Source organism: Branchiostoma floridae, chromosome 10, assembly GCF_000003815.2.
Source record: "Branchiostoma floridae strain S238N-H82 chromosome 10, Bfl_VNyyK, whole genome shotgun sequence".
Taxonomy (NCBI): Eukaryota; Metazoa; Chordata; class Leptocardii; order Amphioxiformes; family Branchiostomatidae; genus Branchiostoma; species Branchiostoma floridae.
In genome coordinates this window covers 6,680,252-6,701,420 of record NC_049988.1, presented here as the reverse complement: position 1 = coordinate 6,701,420, position 21,169 = coordinate 6,680,252, and the positions used below count along the sequence as shown (strand labels likewise).

At 39.2% G+C, this 21,169-nt stretch overlaps 1 protein-coding gene across 3 annotated transcripts in view; it reads left to right on the top strand.

Moving 5' to 3' along the window:
- LOC118424182 (parathyroid hormone 2 receptor-like) overlaps positions 1-21,169 on the top strand; it is a 141,684-nt gene that overhangs the window by 6,685 nt on the left and 113,830 nt on the right. Inside the window, exon 1 of one of the 3 annotated variants that reach the window (XM_035832717.1) lies at positions 17,874-17,914. The exons of the other annotated variants lie outside the window; for them this stretch is intronic. The gene's annotated coding sequence lies outside the window, so the exon portion shown is untranslated. Of the gene's footprint in view, positions 1-17,873; positions 17,915-21,169 lie in introns of those variants that run through there. 3 annotated transcript variants of the gene reach the window in all.

The following is a 21,169-nucleotide window of genomic DNA, read 5'->3' as shown; positions in this document are numbered from 1 at the left end:
TGGAAACGTCTGACCGTTTCAAAACCATATCCAGTTGCTTGAGTAACTATTTTTGGCGCAACATAGAATAATACTAGCAGGCAACAATTTCGCCTTTAAGTATGGTGTGCGATTAAAAACCTACATCTACTTTTTTATTCAATGTACCATTTCGACGTGCCCTATAATTATAATATCAAGTGTGAGGTAAAAAAAGAATGTCCATATTTACAATAACAGCTTATATCCAACCTAAGTTCTTATTGGCTACAGGGGGAAGATTATACAGCAGAAAAATATCAAATGACATTTAGCGGCTTTTAGCGACAAAACATTCATTGTGAATACCTTTGAACACTCTGAACACTTGTTATCAAAAATGTACAACACCCTATCTGTACTAGTCCTCAATTTGGGTCTTGACATATACGCATGTTGCATTATTCTGTCTTCTTCAAAGGTTGTCTGCGAGAAATATCTATGTCGCTGCCTTATTTTGTCTACACTCGTTCTCTAAGTAGACTTTTTGGACATGACTTGATTTATTTCAATACGTTGCATAATGCCGTGTTCCTTGAACTAATTGGCGCCGTCTACGAGTCAACTCTTTGTTGTAGCCCCTTATTGTCTATTCTGTTCCTCGAAGTAGACTTTTTGGCTTTCCTTTAAATTGATTTGGACATGTTGCATAATGCTGTGTTCCTTCAATTAATTGACGACGTCTACGAGATGTCTCTTTGTAGCTGCCCCTTCTTGTCTGTATTGGTCCTCTAAGTAGACTTTTGGCTTTTCTTAAAATTGATTTGTATATGTTGAATAATACCGTGTTTCTTCAATTAACCGACGCCGTCTGCAAGATCATTCTCTGTCACCGACTGAATAACTGATGAAGAAATGAATGTGGGTCTGCAAAATGTCAAATCTGTTCCAGTAGCGTCTCATGGTCATTACGGATATTGGAAAGTCTCAGCGGAGTTGTCGGATGAAATCCTGGGTTCTTTTCATTATTACGCGGGCTTTCGTGGAATCATTCGAACGTACGTCTAGTGCGCCAAGCTTTAAAGATTCAAATAACGGATTCGAATGTTGGAATTGCTGTTGTTTCAGGTCTTTGTTTGAAGACAACGAAATTCCTCATCTTCTTACGCATTTTGCATTAAAATGAGTTTAGGACATAGATCAATGGCAACTCACACTCGTTCCAGGCCTACAGCAGACCTGGTATTATGTGTCAGCATTTTAGGGATTTATGAGCTAAACAGGCCTGGCGATTTATCTACATTATATTGGTCGGTTTGGAAAGACTATATGACAACAACTTGAGTTCGTGTAGGGTACTCGGCAGCGCTTTGGGGCCAGGCACAAGAGGTCTCTAGTTCAAAAACTTGCCAGGTCTCCAATCTTGTGCCCTTGGGGAAGGCATTTACACGAATTTTCTCATTGTATTCAGCTAAACAATGAGTACCTAGCTTTGGCTAGGGCAGGCACTTGGATAGGACGTTATATGGAAGACCCTCGCTCTGGGAGAGCCACATACCGTGCACATTTCAGAACCTGCCACACTTTAATACGTATCGAAAAGAGTAGGGGTCCTTCCCGGTGTGAGTGGATCAAACCTACAGTTTGGTCTCTCTTGTTGATATCTTGCGACCGGTCACCTGTTATGTCAATATTTCCACAAATATGGTAAAACTATATCTAAAAAAAAGTTAATGCTCTGTTTATACCTCGGTGTGTGAGATATCATAAGGTCTCATTAATATATATATACATATATATACATATACATATATATATATACAATATATACAGAAAGCACGGTCTGTAGATATTGTAGCATAGGGCCCACGGTCTAAGAAATGTGAATTATATATATAGGTCTCATTAATCTACCTCGTTCACTCCGCTCACTCAGTAGACTTATTCGGTGGTTATAGCAAATGACCATGTCTTATGACACCATAGACACCTCGGGGCGGGTCACAAAACCTTCGTTATCACTTGGTCTGGAACACCCGTGTATAACATTATCACGGCCCAGGTATGGAATAAACGTTTCGATATCATAACTGATTTGTCTAATCTGTTCTCACGGTACAGATATATGCCTAAATGTATATACTAACAATAATTATCTGTCTGTCATAGCCAGTTGATAACCGAATCTACTATCTTCATGATTGGTCGATGGATTGATATCTTTTGATAACTAAATGTCTAATATAATAAGTTTGATAACTGAATTTTTAAGTCAAAACTTAAGGATAAGGTTGACCTGTTCCAAAATATGCTTTCCAGTCACGCACTTGCTACGTGAGAAATGCCCATCAGTGCTCCACAATGTCGTCAACCCTCCAGTAGAGAATATTCCTCTTCAGTTCCGTTTCCTCTCATCTGAAAAATTAGAACCAAAATGAATAGACGCAATCCTAAATGGAATACGAGTCCCAAGAAGAGCTATACTTCCATTACTGTAATGATAAAAGTACACTGGCGGCAGAGGTTCGCTTAGGGAGTAGTTTCATGCCGGTATAAGTGATGTTGTTGTGCGGCAAAAGCCCAGGTTTTCGGAGTGTGATTACACGAAGCTAAAAGCATACCAGGAGCCAATATCTAAACAATATAAGGCCACACTGACTTAACTCTATGGGTTGATTTTCGCCTGTTCTAAAAAAAAAAAAAAAAAAACTGTGGCCACATGTCACCCAACAGCATCCATGTTCAATCATAATTTCAATGCTTACCGGAGAATCTGCTCTCCATGTTAGGGGGAGGGGGGGGCATGGTCAGGGCAAGGGGCCACTGCGCCCTTGTTCCTTCTTTAAACAAGAATGGTAATACAAACGTCATTGAAATGGCGATGATTGTCTCTTACTGAAGGTAAACATAAAACAAACCAAACCTGGGAAAATGGTCTGAATGTTTAGTCCTGTGGTCTAGCGGCCCATTTTTCATTTTTTGCTTTATTTTTCACTTTTCTTTTTGCCCGTCTGCATGAGTTTTGTTCCCCAGAGGATGTCATCCATAAATTGAATCGGTGTGGCCTAAAGTAGCAAGAGACCGCCGCATGTGAAACAAGGCGTAAACGTAATCCGAGAAGTCTCAAAGGAGGTTTAGTGTTTTCCGAAATACGCCGACTGATTTCTTTGGGGGTTAGAAATTACTGTATAAATTGCTCAAGATGTAATGGTGCCTGATTCCGATCGTGTTCAGCGTTATATTCGTCTCCTATATATAGATTACTGCATTGTCATCATACTAAAAGCAGTACTGATAAAGCTTGTAAATTGTTACACCAAACGCAAACTTTGTGTCATAGATATAGATACCAGTTAGCATTGTCATGAGTTACCTTGAAAAAAGGCAGTTATGTTTCCGTTAACAGTTTGATTAAGTTTGCATGTTTGGGACAGCAGCTGCAAGCAGCGCTCCCTATGCTGCAGTACAATGTGACCCAGTGGGTAACACGAATTTACCATTTTTTTGGTATAACCGAGCATTCTACCTTCTAGGCTGCGGTACTGGTACTACCAACCTAACTACCTAGCTACGTACCTACCTACCTAGTCTCTTGACCTTCAGGACGTTGGGGGTAGGGGTGGGGGGGTGGGGGTGGTGGCAAGGTATACAATGTACTACCCCGGCTTAAAAAGTTTTCAATTGTTCGTACTTCTGAGTATGTATTTACTGTCCGATGCAAGTTACTAATCAGTTCGCAGTTGTAAAAGCATACAATTACAATCATATAACTGCCTGCTCCATATTAAAGAACCTAATTACACCCACTCGTAATTAGTGAGTTGATCTTGGATGAGTTGATTTGGACAGGCAGCAACGCTGAGTACCTCGTGCAATGGCGCGTTTTGATAAAGCCCTTGACATATCATTAATCTTTCCGTTTGAAGGTACACGTACTAGAGCACATGAATTTTACAAGTATCATTCTGGAAATGACTCAGCAAGAGTGGTAGTGCGTGTGGCAATGATGTTACCGTTGAGTAGTCATAGAAAATGTGGGAAATTCATTCTTCTCACACTACATGTCAACGGGTCCACTTACGTTACTAGGTAAATACTTTGATTCAAACTTTCAACCTACTTCAAGTAGATATCAAAGTATTATTTAACACCGAAATTTTGCTGTTTGAAAGGTTTTGAAGTCAACTTCTATAAGTTTTTTTTTAAGGTTCGAAAGATGAAATTGTGATTTTTCTTCTATCATTGATTTTCCGTTGATGTCAAAGTCTTTGATATTTATGTTTGTTCTACAAAATAAAGGTTTGCCTTGGGAATTTATTATAACTGACATGAAAGTAACTATACAAAAAGTGTGCAATTTACAATTAACTGTACAAGGTCTGTTAAAAGCAACAATCTAATGAATTACTCTAATCTACCGATGAAACACTTATTTAATGGGGAAAACACTAGTAACCAATCAAATAAATTTTAATATTTTCAACGCAAGTGTGCATTCTAATCGTTGTAGTGTTAAAGTAGTTCCCCTTTATTTGCTGGGTTGCCTAAATCCGTCATTCAGGACATTCAGTCAGGATATCAAGTCGACGGGCGTTGGTTTTAAAATGTATTTTCAGACTTTTAATAAAATTGAAACCACCTTACGTCGACTCAATATCTCTGAATACACTGATTTGCTATATAACAGATATAGGCCCGTGACCGAGAGGTCGCCGGTTCGCATCCGCCAGCCGTGTTGCCGGTCTTGTGCCCTTGGGAAAGGCACTTTACACGACTTTCCTCACTTTACTCAAGTGATAAATGAGTCGTCCCTCGGATAGGACGTTAAATGGAGGTCCCGTGTATGGGGAGAGCCATACCCCATGCACATTAAAGAACCCCCACACGTGCGATGGTGCGGTGTGCGTTGATGCAAATCCTTCTGTCGGGAGTTGGTGAGTCACTTCAAATCACCCGGATGGAGGCCTGGCGAACCTTTGTCTCGTATCAGCCACATGGTGATCTACATCATTCACCCGGACGGGTGTGTCACCCCGTAAGGGGCGGTATAACCCGTCGTGTGCGAACATGTGCGAACATGTACAGGGTTAGCCCTTGACAATAGCCTACGGCTAGTTGGGCAGCCCTGACTGTTTGTAAACAGCTGAACAAATAAAAAAAAATAGATAACCCTACGGATAGATGGAAACTATCGTCACGCCACTATGTCCCGACTGAAGATTGTATTCCATCGGTTGATGTATTCATCTCCATCCAATAATTAGCAAACGGTTTTCCACCACTGGAACCGGTGCAATGGCCTGGTGGGTAGAGTGTTCGCCTTGCATTTGGTAGGTCGTGAGTTCAAACCCCGGCCGAGTCATACCAAAGACTTTAAAAATGGTACATGCTGCTTTGTCTGCTTAGCACTCTTAGCATTTGGGAAAGAGTATGGAAGTTGAACACACACCACTACCAGTGGACTAGCCCCCTGCTGTAGTGATTGCGTTGTGTGGCCCAGGGTTAAGGAAACAGAGATGGGCGCCGCCCTATGCGCCATCAGGCGAGAAAAGGGTTTAACTTTTTTTTGTAACTTAACTTTCCACCACTGCCTGTAGACGTACCCGGTTCAACGATGGCTTTACGTAACACCCACGATGACAGTCGTGTAATAGGGTGATTAATGAGACGTTGCAAACCGTACTATGAATCACAGACTGACAATAGGTAACTAGTTTCATTGCCGCCATGTGATGGGGCTAAGTATTACTTATCTCCTCACTCGAAAATGGCAAACGTTATTGTCGAATTAAGGGTCTTACCGTCTTACGTATATACGCCAGTTAAAACTTTATCAAAGCCTAATTTCAAGGGTTTTCCTTCTCAACGTCTGGTTTTTGCTTGAGGACTTAAATTTGTGAATAGACTGCTTTTCTAGCTAATACGGCGAACGGATAGAAATGGTTATGGTGTAAACTACTAATTTTGCGCGGAAGCGTTTCCATGGAAATGTTATGAATATAAATATGTCTTCCATATGTACAGTTCAATCTTTGATTTCTACATGGCCAAGATAGATATTCGAAAAGAAGCTGCTCGGAGTGCTGGACATATATAACATGTTCAGGGCTAAAGAGCTATTTGTCACAAAAATGTAAACTTAAGATATGCAGTTTTATAACAAGCTGTTAGGGGGCCCAAACCGACACTTCTTCGTTATATAAAAGCTATCTTCCATCAGGCAATTATCTACCATGAAGGTAAATGAATGATACCTGTCCACCTATGGAACATGTTTAAAAAAAAGGAAGTTCTGCTGCAGTACCAAGGTCACAAACCAGGGGGTCCAAAATCATTAGATCAGTCATTACATTCGTTTTCCCAAGCCCTACGCTCGTGTCTTTTCTGGCTTCAAGGTTGGACACATTTCTATGTGCAAATTACCCACAAAACCCTATTCAGACCGGGGGGGGGGGGGGCTTTTGAGGCCCGCGCTAACTTCGATGTCCTATAACGCCAGAACGCCTTACGCTAAAGCCACCAAATTTGGTGAGTTTTCCTAAAATATTGTTGGCAACAATTTTGCGAAGTTTGACAAATTTTCCATTTTTTCGTGTTGCCATGGCAACCGTTTGCTGACAGGCAGTTTTGCCAAAAATCACTATTTTTGGTTCTAACAATGTATTTTTCACATTTATTTGCTATATTACTGCTATTTTGTTACATAAATAAAATCTTATATTATTTAGCATATCTTTCATAATTGTATATGCATAAATTATGCTAATTTGATGACGTCATCAGCCCAAAATCCAAGATGGCGGACCGTATGGCCAGATCAAGAATAACAAGCTTATTTTCCCTTAAAATTTGTAACTACCTGGTATTTTTTCATCAAAAACCATCTAAATGAATGAATTTAGTCTATTTCCATTGCCCTTTGTGATTATTTGTTGCAAAAAAAGAAGTTGCAAAAATTCAAGGTGGTGGATATAATATGGCGGAGCCTATATCGTATCTTAGATGTGCATGACGTCATTTTATGACGTCATTATGACATCATCGATGTTGCTATTGGCAATACAAGTCGTAATAAACATCATTATTCTGTTATCTGCACTTATTGTTACATTTTTGTAGTATAACTTGTAGTTTTCTGAGAATACCCTTTTTTCATGGGTCCGGCCAATATAATCAAATTGATGACGTCATAATTACGTCATCTTACGTCAACGTAACGTCAGACGCCAACTACTTGTCATATATTATGTCGATATAATGTCCTGAAAATTTGGTGGCCTTACGGCACGTCGTTCGAGAGTTAGAGGACTTAGAAGTGGAGGGCCTCAAAAGCCCCCCCCGGTCCAGGGATGACCAAAAAAGCCCGGTCTGAATAGGGTTAAACGACTTTCAAATAGTGCATTGACGTCAGAACCAGCGTGCTTTGCGGCATAGTCTATTACGTATGCGCTGGCTTCAGCAAAACCGTTCAACCAAACTCCTTTATTTTGCTAGTCAGAAAATTAGACATTAAAGCAATGATGAAGATTAAAGCTATATCATGGTATTAGAGGCCACGGACTTCAAATATGTACGAATCGGTATAGAATAACAACAGAATACATTCATCTTTTACCAGTATATAGTTACCGTGTAGGTAAATGATAAGCTAGGCCAGTCTACGATTTCTGTATGCTCTAAGTCGCTGTATTTCTTAAACGTGCTGCTAGGGGTGTTAGCCCTGTACCACTTTTTCAAGCCTCCGAAGCTATCTATTACCCATTACAAAATATGAAGCCCATATAGCATGTCCAGAACAGGAGATGAAAACGTATTTAAAATGAAATGGAATATCAAGTAGGCTTTTACGCTCGTGCGTTTCTCATGATATCACCGTTTCTTGTTTTCAAACCTTGACACTTTTCCGAGGGTAAATGACGCAAAAAAACTCCAAATGGGTCTCTAACGACTTTCATAGTATCATTGACGTCAGAACCAGTGTGCTTTGCAAAGTAGTCGATCAGGGTATGCGTTGGCTTCAGCAAAACCGTTCAACCATACTCTTTTATTTTGCTAGTCATGAAATTAAAGCAATGATGAAAATTAAAGCTATATCATGATATTAGAACTTCAAATATGTACAAATTAATGTAGAATACAAAAAAAAACTTTGACCATAGCTACCGCGTAGTAGGTAAATGCTAAACTAGGCCAATCTACAATTTCTGCATGGTCTATATCTGTGTTTGAACGCCACTGCAGTTCTTAAACGTGCTGCTTGGGGTGCTAACCCTATACCACTTTTTTTTCAGATCCCAAAAGATATCTACATTGTATTACCCAAACATCAAGACCATATAGCATGTCCAGAAAAGGAGAGGAAAAATCGTATATAGAAATGAAATGGACGAGCAAGGCATATCAAACGTAATTTTACGCTTGCATTTCTCATGATATCGCAGTTTCTTGTTTTGAAGCCTTAGTTAACACTTTTCCAAGGGTAAATGGCCCATAAAACTCCAAATAGGTTTCCAGCGACTTTCAAATAGTGGCATTGACGTCAAAACCAGTGAGCTTTGCAGAGGAGTCTATAACGTACGTTTTGGCGTCAGGAAAATCGTTTCAACATACAGCTTTGCTAGTTGTGAATCTTTGACATAAAAGCGATGATGAAGATTAAAGCTATATTATGATATCAAAAAGCGACAAACTTCAATTATGTACAAATCAATATGGAATGCCAACAGGTCAGAACTCAGCTTTGACCATGTGACACCTCTACGGTAATCTGTCAAGTCCTAATTTGTCAGTAATAGCCTTCCACTTATCGGACAACATCTTCACCCAACCAAAGGTATAGTAAATCGAACTACAAATTAGGCTATTAGAGGTTAGAAGTAGATTAACAAACGACATTTGCTCATCAAAGGTGATTTTGGCACTACATATCTAGTATGGTGGTTGATACGCGGTTACAGTTAATACAGCAATTTGTGGATGAAAGCATGTCTATGATCTCAAGTAAAGTTCCATTCCAGTCCGAACAAGATAAATTGGCTGGAAGTTTAAAAGTGACATGCGATGTCTTCTTGGGATCGCATACAGAGACTGTATATCAAAATAAGGAATAGGGGATACAAAACACCAGTCTATACTAAGACCCCGTAACCACAGTTAAGAAAAGAAAACTGTTTCAAGAGTAGCCAAAACTGTTATGCAAGGAACCATCCAAGGAGGAAGAAAGAAGGGTGGGCAAGGGTGCGAAGGAGTATGATATCAGAGAATGTATAGGCACGGCACTTAATGAAACACTAAGAAAAGATAAAACCAAAAAGGGAAGAAAAAAACTGTTCACCAGATCTTCTGTGGTGCCGCAATGGCCAAATAGTTAGACTATGGAGTAAATGAGATGGGAACATTTTCTTCATACCAGCAAGATCTTTTCAATGATAAGAAATGTCGAACTCTGTTGAGAGGTTTGGACTTTTCCGATGTCTTCGTAACGTTTATGTTTTAACATATGATGTAAAATTAAGAAACTTAAGCTTGTATAAGCTCAGTAATGATTTTTTTCTGAGGTTAGTCTTTGAACGCCTAATATAACATTTTATGTAACTACAAACATGAAAGTACGGGGGATATGGAATTTAAGATGAAAGTTTGGCCCTAAAGATATCAGTATCAAATTGAAACAATGTTACCGAAGAAAGAAAGAAAAACTTCAAAGTATACGAAATCACATTGATGTACAAATGTATTGAACACTGCTTCAAACTGTATCAAAATGTAATTAAATTTTACCTTATTTCGTATTTTGCGTGGTTGGTTTACTTTGATATCTGATGAAGCATCTGTTGACCATCAAAAAGAAAATGCGTATTGTTTTTTTTTTTAACAACAGGCATTTTCCAAGGGAAAACGCATTGTGGTAACACAGCAGTTAATTAATAATATATAATAAAAACAGTCAGACAGTATGCAAATAATATCTCTTTTAAATGCCAATAATTACTTCATAGTGTTTATTATTTTCTTAATATATTTGCATACGAAAGAACGGCATCACCATAAATAAAAAAAAATAGATGAAAGTACATGAATACCTGCGAGAATGGCTAGAGAATCAAATAGACTAGGCTAAGTAATTAAAGGACTACATCGGTATGTATAATAATGTATATGTGGACCTCTATAGCTAACTGATCAAGTATTCTTTAAATTAAACTCTAAAAATAACATATTTTACTGAAAGTATACCAATACCATTGACACATGCAGGGCTTGTCTAGGCATAGCTGATCTGATAATATTGTGAGGGGTCACACAGGGGTGTATTTGGATACTGAACCATGCGCTCTTCAGTGCAATCCCATACGGAACAAGCATGATCGTAAACCCCATATTTATCCTCATATTGTATTATTAGCTTTTACGACTGTGACAGACAATTACTGCCTACTAACGTCTGTTTTTACGACAATGGAGCCATGCTTTACGATTAAAGGTTTACCATTACAGATATACAGGGCGATGTCAGCATATAGCAGTTATCTGTTAGCGTTAAGCGTGAAAACGTTTAACCTGAATAAACGGCTCGTTTTACTACCAGTACAGTTCCGTTCAGTCATCCTTCTTCTTGTGACGCTATGACGTCCCTCCAGATGACTCTGTCTTGCATGACAGACAGGAGGTCTCTGTCTTGGAGACCAACATCCTCCTCGATCAACCTTCTAAGGATCAGGGATGGTCGACTAAATTCTTTGGCTAAATTTTGACTAAATCATCAACAAAAACAATTGCAATTGCAAATGCCTGGGGGCAAAATTTTGCTGATCCTATCATGTTTTTGTCCATTACTGACACTATGTTATTAATTTTCACCTTTGAACAGCTGATAAATTAGTGAACTTCAATTTAAGATGTGTTGTTTTTGGTTAAAAGTTGCGGGCTTTGAAAAGTTTATTGAAGAATGTGTAATCTTTGTACTCCTTTGCTTAGTTTCTTTATAGACTTGTGCCGTATTTGATGCAATGCACAACTGTAAGATTCTAATATGTAAATGAAAGTACTAAGAGCATTTCAGTTTGACATTGCTTAAATGTATTTGTCACATAACTTCGGCCGAAATCTTAGTAGAACAATTCCTACTCACTATCCAATTTTTTTGGACTGGAACTGGAAGTACAATTTTTGCTAATAAACAACGTAGCTGTCTCTAAAAAGTCCGTGAAGCGACCATGAGTTTAAATTGGCTCCTAGCGTCACGTATACAATACGATCAATATGCATATGGTATTTGTCTATTCCACTCAGACATTACAACATTGATTTCGATTACACGAGGCAGCCAGGTGTGCTGTAGGATCCTTACCTCCTCTGAGCTATGTTCCCTACTGGGTAAAGGCAATTCAACTCACAGCAGGCTTGTAATCGTTTTAGAGCCTCTCTGTGTGTATTAGATGGACAAAACATGTTAATTTCCTTTACATCTTTGTATGCAGCTACTGCATTAGGAGACTATGTCCATTATCTTTCACCAGAGTGTCTCTATCAATATTTGTGCACGTTTGTACATACATGTTTATGTCATAATCCCTGATGTCCATGTTCAAGGTTCAAGCATGTCACAGTAGATACGTTGATGACATTCAGGTTATAAGATATGATAAAAAAGCCGTAACTCATTAAGCATCTGGATATGATTTTGGACACGGTTACGCGTTTCATCTAGCATCTACTGTCTTTCGTCAGTGACACCAAGGGGTTTGGAATCCACGCAGAAGTAATCCGGATTCAGCTAGAATTCTAATTGGATTCTATTGGAGTTCCAATTGTTTCATGGCATTTCAACCCGTTGGAAAGCTACAGGCTGACTGCCATAACTCTCTGCATATCCGATAAAATGATACACAGCACGAATACGGATATTTTAGGAAATTTTCTTAACTACGGAAAGAAGACTTAAAGGCGGGGACATATTTCAGCAGAGTATACAAACATTACAGACGTACATGCCATATGTCCAAGGCAAAAGCATCCATAATCGTAGTTGTTATAGTGTTACAAAGTCTCCGTTGCAATTGTAGCGTGATGCACCATCAATTTGACACGCACGACGTAGACAATGTATGCATTGAGATACATCAGTAGTGAAATTGGGCCATCTATCACCTTTCGACAGTTGCAATGTCTTTATAAGATGATATGAAACCCACTAAAAGTCGCTGGATCAGTACAAGTTTTCCCTTCAGCTTTTACAAGTACAATCAGCAACTGAAAAAGCAAACCAAAAACTATAACTTGGTAGAAGTCATTTCGTATTTAATCACAGTTGCCAGCGTAACACAGACAGAGAAAATCAAACTAGAATATCTTCTGTAAACGTGAAAAAGTAGTTTTTATTGGGGAAAGCAACTGAATGTTCATCTATGCCCGTTTGTAGCTCTATCAATATTGCATTTCAACTTATTCATACAATAATTATGAAAATTGACAAACTTTACTTTTGCCCTCTTCATGAAAATTGGCTACCCGCTTCTCGCTCGCAATTCTTCAATTCGCCATTAAATGGATTAGACTGAACGTTAAACAAGTTTCTTCACAGAAAAGACGGAAAATTTTCCCGACTCGAAGGCTGTTGACAACAGATTGAAGTGTTTGATATCCTTGAAATTACATTTAAGTGAAAGCATTTGTCGACGTTCTTAGTTAAAAGGTTAAACGAAAAACAGGACAATTATTAGTTTACCCTGTGGCTCTTAACTCAAAGGGTATCATGTGCTTGAAAATGTCTCTTAACTAAAGAGCTGACGACTGCAATTTATGTTCTGAGTGGCAGCGTGGGAGTGTTGATAGATGTTACTATAGTGATATAACGCCTACAGTACTCTGACATTAAGTTTTACTTCAGTAGCTCCGACACCTCCGGTTGCCGCTGGCACCTTCCTTGAAATGTGATATCTTTCATTGGCTAGCTCCTAGGCTATAGTAAAGGTACAATGGACAATATAGCCTTAAGGTAAAAAGGAGTCCGTAAGGAGCGTAATTATCAAAAGTGTTGTGACATTAAGTCTTGCTTATTAGTTCCAACACCTCCGGTTGCCACTGGCACCTTTATTGAAATGTAATATCTTCCATTGGCTAGCTCCAGGACTATAGTAAAGGTTATATACAAGAGATAGATCTACAATGGACAATATAACCTTGTGGTAAAAAGAAAATGAAGTCAGTACGGAGCATAATTTTATAAAAAGTTTTGTGACATTAAGTTTTACTTATTAGCTCCAACACCTCCGGTTACCACTGGCACCCTCATTGAAATGTAATAGCTTCCATTGGCTAGCTCTTGGGCTATAGTAACGGTTATATACAAGAGGTACAATGGACAATATAGCCTTGTGGTAAAAAGAAAATGAAGTCTGTATGGAGCATAATTATCAAAAGGGTTGTGACATTAGGTCTTACTTATTAGCTCCAACACCTCCGGTTACCGCTGGCACCTTAATTGGAATGTAATAGCTTCCATTTGCTAGCTCCTTAGGCTATAGTAAAGGTTATATACAAGAGGTACAATGGACAATATAGCCTTGCGGTAAAAGGAAATTAAGTCTATACGGAGCATAAAATTATCAAAAATTTTGTGACATTAAGTTTTAATTATTAGTTCTAGTACCTCCGGTTGCCACTGGCACCTTCATTGAAACGTAATACCTCCCATTGGCTAGCCATCGGCTAATATTAAAGGCCATTATTAAGAGGTATAATAGAGGAAATCGCCTTGTGGTAAAAAGGAAATGAAATCCGTACGAAGCGTAATTATCAATTAAGAATCAATGTCGACAATGAGAGGAAAGACGTAGCTGCTTACGGGTAATATCCGTCTTCAAGAAAATTGTTGCTTCTCACGTTGCGAAGGACATTGTGCACACGTGTGGGGATCGTATGATGTGCGTCAATGATGTGTTTTCGCCATGTGTAAGCTTAATCAAAAGGACCCGACAACCATAGAGAAATACGTGTTAAGACACGCGAGTACGTGCATGTACCCGCGCAGTACTAATATGGGTGATAATCAGTGGGTTATAGGGATGTCTTTGTAGCACAATTGTTAGTAGAAGCCTAATAGTTCAGCTTTTGGTTTCAAGTAGTTGGTAACTGGGAGACTACAGTTCAAATCCGGAGAAGGGCATTATACACGTTAGAGCTTCATTTTTTTCGAAAGGGGTGTGAATGGACGTTTACTTAAATCAATGGTACATTTCGCTACAGCAAAATTATGCTTGGTGGAATATCCGACTTCCGTTGGTGTTTTAAAATTCTATCATCGTGTAAACAACACTGACTGTCTCTGTTTTAGACAAAGTGTGACTGTAGAAACTTGTCTATCAACTCTCCTGTACTTAACTCTCCTCTACGTCTTCGGATCTGCAAGCCCCAAAACACGTGAACGCTTGCCGGTATATAATATGTTCTGGACCGGTCCAACAAGAAACACAGGGGTTTGTACTGGTACGGTGAACCGGGAGCCACATCTTACCACGTTACAATAAAAGTACTACGAAGTGTTGCCGTCTTCTTGTATGGAGGATTGTACTTTCAAGATAATGCCACACACAGAAACATGGACAGTCAGAGAAACGCAAAACACTTTAAACTGAGTGTGTATACATGTATACATCATGCAGATTTAACAGTCTTTATAATGTGCACCTTATACATGTAGAAACAAGCTGGTGTTGTAGTTATATATCGCCTAGTCGTATCGCAACCATTTGACGCAAGTACACCATCTTCTCATAGTAGTAGAAGCTTCAGGCATTTTAGCAATAAGAATACCGCAAATCTTTACCATTATCTAGTCATTTATTTCGCTTTTACGACAAGCAAGATTTGGGAATGGAAATCTACCGATACGTTCTGACGTTTTTAGTGTTACAACCCATAAAAAGGTTGTTATGTGGGTCGTTATGGATGCGGTGATGACAAGGAAAACAATGAGCAATGCATAGACATTGGGATGCTTTACATGATGTACAAAATGACCAATAAACTGGCGGACGTACCGACAAATAAGTACCTAACACCAGCTCAAAAACGAACTAGAAACAGTCATGCCTCAAAGCACCAGAGTTACCAACCTAGGATTGTTTACAAATTCGTATACTTTCCCAGAACTTTATTACCAAGCACAGTAGGGGCATCTTCTCTGGATAGAACACTTGCAGATAGATGTGCAAAAGTTAGATGTGACGGGTCGTTCAGTACAATATAACCAGCTGCTGCCGCGTCGCGTGCCTGCGAAGCTGGTGTTACACCGAAGGGCGGTTATACCGGCTATATATATACAGATACAGATACAGAGATACATCAGGAAAGTATAGCCGTGGGCAACAGAATCTATCTATATGAATCTACTATGTACGCTAGCTGTTTGAACACTAATGCAGACTAACAGGCGAATAATCGTACATCATTACACCTGCCAGGAAGTCTATCAACTATGACATCTAGAGATTTATAGACTCAGATTCATTGAAATTGCAGACAATGGTAGAGATATGATGAAAGAAAATTCCTAATCTTTACTTGAACCTCTATGTATCAATTCTTATAAAGCTGATGTGTTACAGAGCTGGGTATTGCTATGCTCCGGTGTAGCGTACAAATATACCCCTAGTCAGAACACGCCTGGTATATTCTTGACTGAGGTATGTATGTTCAGCTACACCGACTTTGATAAAAAAAATACTTAGTAATAGCCTGACGTTTTGCATCAATTAGAAGTTCTGTACATCTAATTATGTCTCTAATCTCCTTTCTAATGTTTTCTAATTTAGAGCTGATGAATTTGATTACCTCGAACTAAATGGTATTTTCCTGGAATTTATTAATAGCGAAAGTAGGGCACTGCTCACTAATTGTCCATATTAATGGCAAAACATTGAATACACAAAAAATTGAATTTCCTATGGTAAAGCAGTAGGGTCCATTCTGAATAACAACATATCCGTTACGCTTTAAACTAATAGTTATGTTGGGTTCATTGACTTGCTGTTGCCACGAAGATACATACTGGTCTGGACACGCTGGGTACATATTTTGTTCCGTACTTTGTGTATTTCATTAATATCAATACTGTAAAATTTGAAACATTTGCGTTGGTTTTTTTATTCGTTATTGGTTTTCACGGTGACGTTTCACATTGAACCCGTCATAGTTGTGAACATTTGTCTGTGTTTGATTTTTAGCTCTAAACTTTTGTTTTGAATCTGCTGTGAAACGCAAATCCCGCGAACATAAATCAATATACACGTCCGATACGCCAAGGATCAATTACTCAAGCAACTGGATATGGTTTTGGAAACGGTCAGACGTTTCAGACTACCTTTCGTCAGTAGATTTTGTCTTTCGTCAGAGATATCTTTACTGTCACTGATGATGATGATGATGATGGTGATGAATGGTTTATTTGTAGATACATCGCAGCCGGGGTGGCTGAATTACGTATTACTTACACTTAGTTACAGGTATAATTCCATTAAAATCTGAATACACATTAAAATTTCACAAATTGCTAGAAACATGGATATTAACAATTGAAATATTCGGGAAATCACCAACTATATGACAACTGTTACATACAGATCAGTCAAAACAGATCCGTCAATACAGATCATAAACACTTAAAGAATTCTCAATTATATAAGCCTCTGCCTCACATATCATCGTTCAGTAGCCTTGTCATGTATGGAACCGGTGAATCTCTATACCTGTTTGTTTTACATTTAATAGATCTGAATTTGTGTGAGTTTCTAGTACTCATCCTGTGTCCATCGCCGTTGCTCATTCTCGGTGGGAGCAGTTCCTGGTCAAGCGTTTTGGCGAACTTAATACACAAGGCTACTCGTCTGTCATGCAGTGACTTCAGACCTGAAATAGTTAGGGCCGTTTGGTAGTCTGTGTACTTATCCCCGAGAAGAGAGACTGACAAAAGGAAGTAGACTCTACCTGAAACGTCTGACCGTTCACAAAGCCATATCCAGTTGCTTCAGTAATTGCTATTTGGCGTATCTTTACCTGGATGTCTAACCTTCATCAACCAAATAAACATGGCCATTTGGACATTCTAGTACTTCTAAACCTACAAAGATTTCGCTGTTTTATGATATAAACCTCATTGATTCTACCAAAGCTTGATTACCAAATGTGTACATGAATTGCCATGGTACGGTGCAAAAAGGTAAAGATGCATCCGTGGAAAGAAGCTCCATTCATTACTAGTTTTTACACCTATGAATGCGTGCTTCAATTCACCTTTTACTACAGCCAATAGGTAAAGAATTAAAGTAAATGTTGCTGTTATAACGTGCTCGAAGCACCTCCTCGAACACGGGAACTCAATTTTGCGTCCCTTCCGAGAGACGAATACAATTTCAACCATAATTTCCTGCTAGAATTTCAACCGGAGACTCACAGTTACCAACTAATTGAAACTGGCCACTCAACTGTGAGAGTAAGTGCTACCAATTAAGCCACAGTGACATCCATTACATGTGTATTATACGTGTGACTCCTGATTTGTGTTGACGTGAAACTACATAACTTACCACTGTTTTTAATTTTTATATCTTATTAAACACTAATTTATTAAATCGTTAGCTGGTGTATCGAATCAAATTGGGGTCATACCAGTTGACCGTACGTTCATATTTTTTTATATGTCATCAAGGGTACATTTAAGCTTAAAAAAACCTGGATTGGCCATTGACCTAATTTTCAAGTATCATTCAGAAATCACGTAGCGATATGGTTTCCGTCCTTCGTTAGTTTCCATAGCAACAGCCAATCACAGGCGTCCTCGTGGCCACGTGATGCAACGACCAACAGGCGTATCTCCGTCAGAAACAGAGGAGTTTTTTCCTGGTACCGGGCAAACACAGACGTTACGTGCGGGCGGACGTGCACCCTCGCCCGAAAGGTTTGCTCTTAATGCTTCGGTTAATTTGTTTGCGTTTTCAATCATTTATTCTAGTGTTTGAAAGCTCGGTGAAGAGCTAGGTATACCGATTGCGTGGAAAATGCTTCTTGTGCTGTCGACAGGTGCATAGTTTCTCATGGTGTTCAGTGTTTTATACGTATGGTGATTATGACAGGTAAGTCATAGATAAAACTGACACCTATCTTTATTACGCTTAAGATTAACGTTAGAGCGGTTGGATCGGAAAGGTAATATATAGTTCGAGTGTACGGTGTGCGCTGGCTGCAATTCTCGGCCACTAACAGCATTTGAAGTCATGCCATAGCAGGCTCATTTGTTGATTTAGCAACTGTGTGTGTGCTTGTGTGTGTTTGGTGCGTGTGTGTGCGTGTACTGGCATAAGAAAAATAGATGTTGGGACCCAAAGCGGCTTCCCATGGTAATGCATTAGAGCCTCCGGTTTTAATATCTCGTGTACTGAATGAACATGCAACAATCGTGGACTTTGGGTGATAGATAAATCTTTTGGCAGAAAAAAATGGCTCTCTAGCTATAGTTTCTTGTAATGTTAAGTCAGATGAGTTTATACTTCAGCATTATGCACGTGGTATATCAGGTATCTAGACATCTTATACGCGATTTTATCACATGTCAAAATAGATACCAGTCTTAAAAGATAAATTTATCATACATTATTCTAAATTCACAATGCCACCTGAGTAAAGCAGGTGTGTTTATGTTAAACCATCAACCATACAATGGAAGATTACGAAGGACGTTAAAATCATTCTAAACTGTCTATTAATTTTTTTCGGCGGAGCGGGAACGCTCATATTCGTCGCACTGTCGTCGTACGGTACGCTATTACAAAATCAGGTCATTCGTGGGATAGTCGAACACGTGTCGTACAATTGCAACATTAATCTGTCTTGTTACTTGAGAAAGCTGTCTTACGTAAATTAGATCCTTCGTTTAGCGGTAAGCTCTGTCGCAGCTTGCTTGAAAAGTAAACGATATCAAAGCAGTCCGTCGGCCTGCGGTATGATGACTCAGCAGTAATTTGTGGCACTGCGTTGGGTTTTGTTAAATGAGTTTTTGCCTCTTGCTTTCAAGATGCCGAAGGGGCAGCTGTCAAAAAACCCTAGCCAATTTATTTCGCACCTTCGATTTTTCATTTCTTAATCTAAAAGCGGTAGGTGCGTGTTATATTATAGGTCAAAATACTTTGTGGTTGTTGATTTGGATGATTGCTTAAATCTAAGTGCAACACTCAAACTAAAACAGTGCATTTTCTAGTGGTATGAGTAAATGTCACCAGAACGTCAATGATGCTTTGTGTGAGCAAGATGATTGGAATCTAAGCCGACGATGTCCGAAAAAAATATTATGATGATTCTCATTTATCGAAATACTTTATTGCATTTAATTTTTCAACATTAACATGTCAGAAATGTACCGATGGTTTCAAAAATGATTTTTACAATACAATCTGCGTTGGTAAATGGTATTAAAGACGGAGACTAAACTTGATTTAATCAAACGTTAAACCAACACAACAAAACTTCAGCCTAGACGGGGGCTGACACAGGTTGTCTGGCACCCAAAATACTTTGCTATAGTCACGTCCTAACGTCATCTCCAAGAGGCTACAGTATACGGGTCCATTTTGTGAGCAAGGAACGGACAGAGTCAGACGAAAATTTGATGTTGCTCATAGATAGAAATAAAGATTGTAGCATTTATTCATAATATTTAATAAGAGCTAGCCTTGATAGTCATCTAGCTAACATACAGTCAACCTACGATTGCGCGTGGACGGCAGGGACGCCATGTTGACCCATATGTTCCAGTTTTCCTATTTAAGGCTATTTCTAGATATATTGCACCTAATAGCGGCTGCGTATGACATATACATCTGTCCGCTTGCGTGATTTCTTACACAAAACCATGGCACCACTACTTGTAAATGCATAGGACTGGTCTGGTAAGGTCTTTTTGATATCGATGTCGTATGGGCAGTGGGTTGTTATCCACTGCGTCATGGACACAGTACTGGGAGGCGGACCCCATTCTCTCCTCCCATTGCCTTTTACCTCCCCAAACAAAGCGAGGTACCCATTTTTACACTTTGGTTGAGTGAAGAAAGTCATGTCAAGCGCCATACAATAAAGTCGAAAACAATTCTTTCCTATACTAGCTCTATTCTACTTTTACATGTATGCTTTGTCTTAGTTGTGACCTGTACTTAGCTCGGTTGGGCAATGTACAATATAGGCCTTCATTCAATTCAATGATAGATTGAAAACGGCGCCCGTCAAAATCGCTTCGAGTAGTTGCATAGTATTGGGTAGGCTGGAAACTGTAATTGCCTATCAACCTGGACACAAATAGGTCTACCGAGAAATTGCCGAATTTTTAGTTAAAAGGTTCCATCTTTGTGTGACCTACATGTGCACTTGTCTCCAGAGGGATTTGATTTGATTCCGGTTTAATGCAGGGCTCGAAATACTCAAACTGGTATCTAGTCGACCGTGGATTGAACGGGCTTTCTTCGGGGCAGAGCCGGGGAAGCTTTCTGCCGCCAAGGAAATCTTTCTCACCCGGTAGGACTTTTACGTGGTAGGGGTTTGATTTATGATGAGAGATGATAAGAATGTAGCCGAAATCGAGTTCAAATGTCCTAAACAATGTTTTCTACCCATGACAGGCACATATACCGCAGGATTTCCATTTAGAGGGGCAGAGCGTACCATGTAAGTTTGCATAATTATACTCTAAGACATGCAATAAACTAGAGACTCTCCTCTTCGGCCTCGTTTTGGTTTATGACCGTTGATGACCCCGGAAAATCCAAGATGGCCACCACATCTGGAAATAACTCTATTGGCTATCGTCGTAGGCCAAAGCTCTTGCCCCAAGAAAGCTTGGTCAACAAAGATAGCTTGGCCGAACGAAAATAGACTAAATTTCAGGGTACAGAATACTGGGTGCATATGCCCCTTACAGCACCCAAAATTGCAGCTATGCACCTACAATTTTAACACTGGGTGCACAAGTACACCTATTAGTGTTTCGTACGTAATGACACAATCTTACACTACACGAAGTCGTTGCCCCATGTACACTGCATATTAGAGTCGTTTGAGGTCGTTTGGATGTTTAAGCAGACCTCACTGATAAACACTGTAAATCTATATACAGCATATTCTTGACATTTAGATTGTATTTCTATGTGTTATGCCATGGCGTGACCGT